Source organism: Piliocolobus tephrosceles, chromosome 6, assembly GCF_002776525.5.
Source record: "Piliocolobus tephrosceles isolate RC106 chromosome 6, ASM277652v3, whole genome shotgun sequence".
Taxonomy (NCBI): domain Eukaryota; kingdom Metazoa; phylum Chordata; class Mammalia; order Primates; family Cercopithecidae; genus Piliocolobus; species Piliocolobus tephrosceles.
In genome coordinates, this window is record NC_045439.1 from 82,155,591 (window position 1) to 82,165,610 (window position 10,020).

Consider the following 10,020-nt stretch of genomic DNA (forward strand, 5'->3'; position numbering starts at 1 on the left):
AGGGCTGCAGTGAGCTATGAGCATGCCACTGCCCTCCAGCTTAGGGGACAGAGCAAGGCTGTCTAAAACAAGACAAAAATGTAAGTTTGCATATTCAGGCTGAATAAATACGGGCATGAAAGCTGTGAAACAGACAATTTAGAACAATGCATAATCCTTAAATCATTTGTTTTGGGAGTAAATGAAACCAGTTGCCAAACTTGGAGTAGTGGTGTTTTTGTAATTTGGGGACTAAATATTTGGAACTTGAAAACATTTTTCTGTAATTCTAGAACTGTGGACATGTTCACAGAATAGACTATAAAAATACTCAAGCCGGCCGGGTGCGGTGGCTCATGCCTGTAATCCCAGCACTTTGGGAGGCTGAGGTGGGCCGATCAAGAGGTCAGGAGATCGAGACCATCCTGGCTAACATGGTGAAACCCCGTCTCTACTAAAAATACAAAAACTTAGCTGGGCGTGGTGGTGGGCACCTGTAGTCCCAGCTACTTGGGAGGCTGAGGCAAGAGAATGGTGTGAACCCGGGAGGCGGGGCTTGCAGTGAGCCGAGGTCGCGCCACTGCACTCCAGCCTGGGTGACAGAACAAGACTCCATCTCAAAAAAAAAAAAAAAACTCAAGCCTGTAATCCCAGCACTTTGGGAGACCGTGAAGGATGGATCGCCTGAGATCAAAAGTTCGAGACCAGCCTGGCCAACATGGTGAAACCCCATCTTTACTAAAAATACAGAAAATTACCTGGGCGTGTTGGCGGCCACCTGTAATCCCAGCTTGGGAGGCTGAGGCAGGAGAATCACTTGAACCTAGGAAGCTGAGGTTGCGGTGAGCTGGTATCATGCCATTGCATTCCAGCCTGGGCAACAAGAGCAAAACTCCATCTCAAAAAAAAAAAAGAAAACAAAACAAAACAAAAACATAGATAGATAGATAGATAGATAGATAGATAGATAGATAGATAGATAGATAGATCAATCCTTAATATAGCTGGTTAGTACTGTTGTACTGGTTGTACACCTGACTTAAAGGTCCCATTTGGGTATAGAAAGAAATAACGTCAGAAGGGAATTTTTTCTTCCTTTTCTCAGTGAGGGGCTGGACCTGTTTGTTTGTTTTAGTACTTACCACTTAGAACTTCGTGGTTAAATCATCTTTGGTTCAAATCTGAGATCCATCTATATGACCTTTTGGAGAGTAAGTTACTCTCTTAAACTAGAAGTTTCTTCTTCTGTAAACTAGGGATGATAATATTTGTATTGCAGAATTGTGAAAAGTAAATAATGTGGTAAGGAAAATAAAGTACCTAACATGGATCTGGCACAGAGTAAATTCCCAATAGAAGTTAATTTCAGCCTTCTGTTTTTCCTTCCCTTTCTTCCTGCCTGTATATCATCTTACCCAGATTTTTCGTATCTCTCAAGATGCACCATGGTCCAAAATGGCCTACTGTTATTCTTCCCCAATCAGAATTCTTATCTCAGCTAAATAGTAGGAAAAAAGATGAGTCACTCTGATGATTAAATAACAGTTTTTAAAGACATGCTTTTTAAACTTGTAAGTCTATGGTAATTTATTTGCAATGTAACAGTTCATTTTAGCAAAAATCAGTCAAGGTGAAAGAAGGGTAGTCTTAGATTTGTGGGATACAGTGGTTATTCCAGGAGTCAGTTCTGTTTTGTTGCTACTTTTCCTTCATGTGAGACTACAGATTGAATAAAATCATTCAGGTTTTTTTTCATCTATTTTATTTCATTGTTTTGTAATGAACTACAATCACAGCTTTGTGTAGGAAGATGGAGAGCAGGGTAGGAGCCATATGTGAGTTATTTTTAAATGCCTGGATTTGTTTGATTGTGGGCATGTAATCTTATTCTGGAAGCTAATATAATTTTGAATGTAATGAAACCACACTGTAGGAGAAATCCCACAAGTTCTCAGGAGGAATAGCATTCTCTTCCAGACAAAGAGGAGATGCCATTCTAAAGAGAACAGGCTCCACCCCCTTGCTTGCTTTCTGCCTCTATCCTTCTATCCTTCTGTCCTTCTGGTGAAAGTAATTGACTATATTTATATGGTTTTTCTTCCAGATGGTGGGCTGAAGAGGTTGTGCGAATTAGATAAAGATAATGATCATGTGAAAGGACTGTAGTACGCAGAGTTGTTTGTATTTGAAATAAAAAGCAAGATTTGCACTGTGGTAATAAAAATCTTCAGCCTGGGTTGGGCACAGTGGCTCATGCCTGTAATCCCAGCACTCTGAGAGGCCGAGGCGGGTAGATCATGAGGTCAGGAGATTGAGACCATCCTGGCTAACACGGTGAAACACAGTCTTTACTAAAAATACAAAAAAATTAGCCAGGCATGATGGCACGCACCTGTAGTACCAGCTACTCAAGAGGCTGAGGCAGGAGAAACACTTGAACCCAGGAAGTGGAGGTTGCAGTGAGCTGAAGGTTGCACTCCAGCCTGAGTGACACAGTGAGACTCCATCTACCTAGGTGCATGGCTAAGTGACAGTATAGGATAGGTGTCTTTCCTAATGATGTGTGGTTTTACTGAGCAGAAACCCTGGCAGAGCTGGCTAGATGATGCATTGTCCTGGGCTAGGTACCTGGTTACAATGCTAATTCTATGTAGTTGGGTTTTTTAATCCCCTCAAGCTCTAGGTACAGAAAAGTATTCAGCTAAAAAGTCTTCCCACAAACACACAGCCAAAAAAAAAAAAAAAAACCCATAATCTCCTAGTTAGTGATTCATTTTGACAAACTTCCTCCCACCACTGACAAAAGTTATACCTATCAATTATTCACGTCTTAGTGAGAATTTAATCACATCAAAGAAACATCTATAGGAAAAGAATAAATTCCTAGAACTTCCTAGGGATGGGAGTTTTTATTGAGACTGAAAGAAGGCATGAGTGAGGTAGTCCACGCTGGATAGCTAGACGTCAACTTGAGAGTAGAGGGCACTTTGGGTGTGGTGTAGGGGGAGCAATAAGGCAGGAGTAGGAGATTATTTATAATGGAAGGGGAGAAGATCAAAAGACAAACTTTGGAGTTTAGCTTGCCATTCTGGTGGTGACAGTGGGCCACTGGAAATCCTATATGATGTCTTTAGCCTGAGTTGAAATACAAATGCAGGTTGAGCATCCTTAATTCAAAATCTAAAATGCCCCTTTGAGCATCATATTGGTGCTCAAAAAGTTTCAAATTTTGGAGCATTTCGAATTTTGAATTTTCTCATTGGGGTGCGCAACGTGTACTAGTTTAGAAGTCCTAGGCAAATCCAATATTTTCCTTCTGTTTCCTTCCTATCCTCTATTGGAAGAAGGTAGAAAAGAAAAATAGCACAAAAGGAAGTAGAAGAGAGAATATAGCTCCACTCTCCTTCCCTATTCATTTTTATAGACCTCTGAATGTTTGCTATATATAGTTTTTTTAAGCAATGGAAAGACAAGTGTTACATAGTTTAAGTGAAACTGACTGAGTTTTGTTAAGTGAATGGTACTCCTTACTGGCATCATAGCATTAGCAAAGTTAACAGTTATGGTAGGTCAGTACATTTATACAATACCCCTGAAAATAAATATACTTGGGTTGTGTGTGGTTTACCTAGTTGAAGGAAATTGTTATGGTGCCTCATAGTTACTTGTTGAATGAATGAATAATAGTATAGGTGGGGAAATAGGTAGTACGTATGTATACAAACATAAAAATAATAACAAATTGTAATAAATGCTAGGAAGAGAAAGAATAAGGTACTTGATGGAAAACAACAGAGGATGACAGAGAAGGACTCCAATGTTTTTCATGTGAACCTTGCAAACTCCTAGTTTTGGCAGTGTATTGATGTTTTAAAATATACAGTAAACAATTTTCATATTTTATAGTAGTATTAAAACTTGATAATCATCTATGTTTTCTCCTATTTAACTTTTTCTTTTAGCATTTGTTAGCCATTCAAACTGTTTATTCTCTATATATGAAATTCAGGGTGTATTTTAGTTTTTATTAGATCATTGACTATAAACATTTGTTTGTATTTCAGCTGAATGAAAAGACCCGTGATCTTGTAGCAAATACACATATTCACTCATCTTACTCCCTCCTTTCATGCTCCAGTTCAGCCAAGTAGAGTGATTTAATTATGTATGTGTAGACTTAGCTGGCAAAATATATTTTAAAAACTGTATTAGGCTGGGTGTGGTGGCTCACGCCTGTAATCCCAGCACTTTGGGAGGCCGATATGGGTGGGTCACCTGAGGTCAGGAATTCGAAACTACCCTGGCCAACATGGTGAAACCCCGTCTCTACTAAAAATACCAAAAAAAATTAGCCGAGCGTGGTGACATGTGCCTGTAATTCCAGCTACTCGGGATGCTGAGGCAGGAGAATTGCTTGAACCTGGGAGGCAGAGGTTGCAGTGAACCAAGATTGCACCACTGCACTTCAGCCTGGGTGACAGAGAGCAGCAAAGCAAAACAAAACAAAACAAAACTATATTAATGGGTTTTGTAGTATTTTCATAAGAATCTTTTTTTTTCTGAGACAGGGTCTTTCTCTGTTGCCCAGGCTGAAGTGCAGTGGCATGGTCAAGGCTCACTACAGCCTTGACCTCCTGTGCTCAAGCTATCCTTCCACCTCAGCCTCCCGAGTAGTTAGAATATAGGCATGTGCTACCACACCTATTTATTTATTTATTTTTATTTTTATTTTTTCAGAGACAGGATTTCACCATGTTTCCCAGGCTGGTCTCAAACTCCTGAGCTCAAGCAATCTGCCCTCAGCCTCCCAAAGTGCAGGGATTATAGGCATGAGCTACCACACCCAGCCATTCTTCAAGACTTTTAAATGCTAAATTTCTATTTTGATTGAAATATGACCATTCAAATTCACCTAAAGTGGCTGAGGTGAGAGGATTGCTTGAGGCAAGGAATTTAAGACCAACCTGGCCAACATAGTGATACCCCGCCTCTATTTAAAAAAATGAATTTACCTAAAGTTAATGGGGTGGTAGCTTTCACAGAAATCCAGAATTTTAATTGTGAAAGTTCCTGAGTCTCTTTTAAGAAAATGAAATAGTCATCTGATATGTATCCCTTTTGTCTTGGAAAACTTTATTGTAAGTTATGTGACCGAAGACCAACCCAGAGCAAGAAGGAGAAAATTGGAACAGGTCATAATTTGGTTGTTGATTGAAAGCTTCCCTCTCTCTTAAATGGGGGAGTGGGAGGGAGCAGAATCTTGCCTATTTTTATCTGGATTCCATCATGTTAAGAATATTATGAAGGAAATTTTTTTTTTTTTTTGAGACGGAGTCTCGCTCTGTCACCCAGGCTGGAGTGCAGTGGTCGGATCTCAGCTCACTGCAAGCTCCGCCTCCCAGGTTTACACCATTCTCCTGCCTCAGCCTCCTGAGTAGCTGGGACTACAGGCGCCCGCCACCTCGCCCGGCTAGTTTTTTTATATTCTGTAGTAGAGACGGGGTTTCACCTTGTTAGCCAGGATGGTCTTGATCTCCTGACTTTGTGATCCGCCCGTCTCGGCCTCCCAAAGGGCTGGGATTACAGGCTTGAGCCACCACGCCCAGCCAAGGAAAAATTTTTAAACCCTAAGTTAGTCCTATTTATGGTATTTCACCAAAGCTTAATGTATTCAAATGAAAGAGTTTTTTGTTTTATCAGAATAAATGATTATATTTCTGCTCTTAGAATTTTTAGATCGTATTGTCTGTGCTTTATACTTCCAATTATAAGTCTCAACCCTAAAAACCTACTTAAAAGTTTACTTTCTTTTTTTCCCTTTTGCATTTATTACTACTGTATCCCAGAAGACATTTTGGCAGGTGATTAGAATAAAAGATAACAGACCAGTGTCTGCTTTTCACCAAGGGAACCATATTCCTTATTAATGAGGCATATTCTTTGTTAATGACTAGAAAAGGAATATCATTGATAGCAGTATCTTAATATGCTATTTTGGGAGTTTCCAGAAATCAGCTGAATTCCTTTACTGTTAACTGTAGGCAGGTATTAGAATCTCTTATCCTGCTTATGTGGGTGAAAACTGTGGCATAGAGGACTGACTTTTCAGCCTCAGGCTGCCAGAATATAGTGGGCCTTGTAAGGGTGGGAGTCCTTCTGCCAGGGAGCTCTGTTCATGCTTTTTGTTTGACTTTCATTTCACTTTATCTTTTTTTTTTTTTTTTTTTGAGACGGAGTCTCGCTCTGTCACCCAGGCTGGAGTGCAGTGGCGGGATCTCAGCTCACTGCAAGATCTGCCTCCCGGGTTCACGCCATTCTCCTGCCTCATCCTCCCGAGTAGCTGGGACTACAGGCGCCCGCCACCTCGCCCAGCTAGTTTTTTGTATTTTTTAGTAGAGACGGGGTTTCACAGTATTAGCCAGGATGGTCTCGATCTCCTGACCTCGTGGTCCACCCGTCTCGGCCTCCCAAAGTGCTGGGATTACAGGCTTGAGCCACTGCACCTGGCATTTTTTTTTTTTTGAGAGACAGGGTTCTCACTCTCACCCTGGCTGGAGTGTAGTGGCACTATCATAGCTCACTGCAGCCTCAAACTCAAGTGATCCTCCTGCCTCAACCTCCCAAGTAGCTGGGACAACAGGCATACACTACTACACTTGGCCAATTTTGGGTGGAGAGACAGGGTCTCACTATGTTGCTCAGGCTGGTCTTGAACTCCTGACCTCAAGTTATCCTGCCCCCTCAGCTTCCCAAGTAGCAGGGATTACAGGTGTGAGCCACCACATGCTTTATAATTTTTGTGTTAAAATTTTGATGAGGGCATCTTAAAAACTATGGTGAGCTAACTGCTAGCGTCAGCCTTGATACTTGGTTAAAGTTCTCCTGGTGATAGGAGGCTACCACAAGCACACGACATTCTACAGTTTTGAATTTTTTAAATTATTTCTTCTTTACAGTTTTATTTTGTTTTTGTTTTTTTTTTTGTTTTTTTTTTGTTTTGAGACAGAGTCTCACTCTGTCACCCAGGCTGGAGTGCAGTGGTGCCATCTCAGCTCACTGCAACCTCCACCTCCCAGGTGTAAGCAATTCTTGTGCCTCAGCCTCCTGAGTAGCTGGGATTACAGGCAGCTGCCACCTCACCCAGCAAATTTTTGTACTTTTAGTAGAGATAGGGTTTTGCCATGTTGGCTAGGCTGGTCTTGAACTCCTGACCTCAGCTGATCCGCCCACCTCGGCCTCCCAAAGTGCTGGGATTACAGGCATGAGCCACTGCCACCAACCTCTTTACAGTATTTTTATATGTGTACTTTACCATCAGCAGTTATAACTTTGACAAGAAATCCCATGTATTTTCTTTTTTTTATTTGGCTTACGCCTTCTCTTTCAACTTATTTACTTTTTGTTTTTTGGGGGATTAAGTAATAACCTATTATTCATATTTAGCTTCATTTTCTTAATTGTATAGCCTTTTATCATCTTCCCTTGCTTAACCCTTGACTAATTTCATTCTACAAAATCATCCATAAATATTTGAATACCTGCTATATGTGAACTACTCTCCTAAGTACTACAGTAAATATGACATGGAATAAGACCTGGACCGTATCCTCAAAAAGTGTATAGTCTGTACTTAATATAGAGGTCTCTCCATAGCTTTGTATATTTCATTTGGTCTTTTCTCTTTCAGCTTATATCTCCTTTAAAAGTATATTAATATATCTCTTTCAAAGTATGATTATCTGTATGTTAGTAGTAGGTGTTCCATGGTTTTTGAATAGAAATGGTATGTTTTTGTTTTATTCTAATATCTGTTCTGTTGATGCACAGGTTTTTATAGGAGTGTTTGTTTGTTTTTGTTTTTGTTTTTGAGACAGAATCTCGCTCTGTTGGCGAAGCTGGGGTGCAGTGACATGATCTCGGCTCGCTGCAGTCTCTGCCCTCCCGGGTTCAAGCGATTCTCCTGCCTCAGCCTCCCGAAAGCTGGGGCTACAGGCGCCTGCCACCACGCCCGGCTAATTTTTGTATTTTTAGTAGAGATGGCGTTTCACCATATGGGCCAGGCTGGTCTCGAACTCCTGACCTTGTGATCCACCCGCCTTGGCTTCCCAAAGTGCTGGGATTGCAGGCGTGAGCCACCATGCCTGGTGGTTTTTATAGGAGTTTTAGCTACATTAGGTATCTTCAGGAAATAGCCTATAATTGCTAGATAATTTTTTTATGTTATGATTTATAAGTTGGAATGAAAATGTGTCAAAGTCCAATATACTTAAACAACTTTTGAGCAATGATTTGTCCTACATAACAGTTTTCCAGATTATTTTACCTATTAACACTTACAGGATTAGTGTCAGGTTTCTCTAAAGGAAAAATATTCCTTAAATTATTTTCTTGCTTATATTTGTTTGAGGGTTAATGCTTGTTTCACATAATAATGTTAATTTTCACCCAGGCTGGAGTGCAATGGCGTGATCTCGGCTCACTGCAATCTCTGCCTCCTGAGTTCAAGCGATTCTCCTGCCTCAGCCTCCCAAATAGTTGGGACTACAGGCACCCACCACCATGCCCAGCCGATTTTTGTATTTTTAGTAGAGACAGGCTTTTGCCATGTTGATCAGACTGGTCTTGAAATCCTGACCTCAGGTGATCCGCCCGCCTTGGCCTCCCAAAGTGCTGGGATTACAGGCATGAGCCACCGCATCTGGCCTTGTTGTTGTTGTTGTTGTTTGTGTGTTTTTTTGAGACTGAGTCTCGCTCTATCGCCCAGGCTGGAGTGCAGTGGCCAGATCTCAGCTCACTGCAAGCTCCGCCTCCCGGGTTTATGCCATTCTCCTGCCTCAGCCTCCGGAGTAGCTGGGACTGCCGGCGCCCACCACCTCGCCTTGCTAGTTTTTTGTATTTTTTAGTAGAGACGGGGGTTTCACCGTGTTAGCCAGGATGGTCTCGATCTCCTGACCTCGTGATCTGCCCGTCTCGGCCTCCCAAAGTGCTGGGATCACAGGCTTGAGCCACCGCGCCCAGCCCTTATTGTTTTTAAATGTACTTCACGTTGCTCTTTTTGTTATTTTGAAAATATATAAAATTATTTTGCTTTATATTTACATAGTAGAAAATTCAAATGGTACAAAAGCATATATAGGGCAAGGTCATCCCTGTCTCCCAGGCACCAGTTCTCCTCACCCAAGATAACCAGTTTTTTATGAGTATTTTGTATAATCCTTCTGGAGATTGCATTTACAGGTGATTACTCATATATTCTCTTTTTTCTTTTTTTTTTTTTTTTACACAAATGGTATTATACACAGTTGTGTACTTTACTTTTTTTTCATATAACACTATGTCTTGGGCATTATTCCTTACCAGAATAAGCTTTTTTCTTCTTTATACATGCATAGTATTCCATGTTACAGGGTCCCTACTAATCACTTTTGTGGTTGTTTCCAATAATTTGCTTTTATATACAGCGTTTAATTAATAGCCTTCATGAAGGTATGAATATATGCATGGCTTAAAAAATTTTTTTTAGTTTAAAGGTAATATGCATTTATGGTAAAAACTTAAAACACTTCAAATATTACCAAAAATAATACAGTGAAAAATAAATCCCCTAAACTTCTAGTACCACTTCCCAAATGTAATACTTTCTTTTGATTATCAATTTGTTCGATATTTTTCTTTTTTTCCTTTTTAGAAAAATAAATGGTTGTGTGGTATCCCCACTATATGTATATATAAATCATAACTTATGAAGTTCCTCTTTGGTGGACATTTAGGATGTCTCCAGATTTTTTTTTTTTTTTTGGATACTACAGACAATGCTACAGTGAAAGCCTTGTAGGTATCTTTGCACACATGGAGGTGTTTCTATCAGGTAGAGTCCTAAAAGTACAGTTGTGAGATCAAGGAATGTATACATTTCAAGTTTTGATTAGTTTTACCAATTGGCTCTCCAAAAAGGTAATACTATTTGATACTTCCACCAGTAGATCCTTGCTAACTCTGGCTATTATCAAACTTGATTTTTTTTTTTTTTTTTTTTTTTGA

At 40.3% G+C, this 10,020-nt stretch overlaps 1 protein-coding gene across 1 annotated transcript in view; it reads left to right on the forward strand.

Annotated features, from left to right (window-relative positions):
- Window positions 1-10,020, forward strand: part of SLC30A4 (solute carrier family 30 member 4) — a 63,048-nt gene that overhangs the window by 45,555 nt on the left and 7,473 nt on the right. The window lies entirely within an intron of this gene.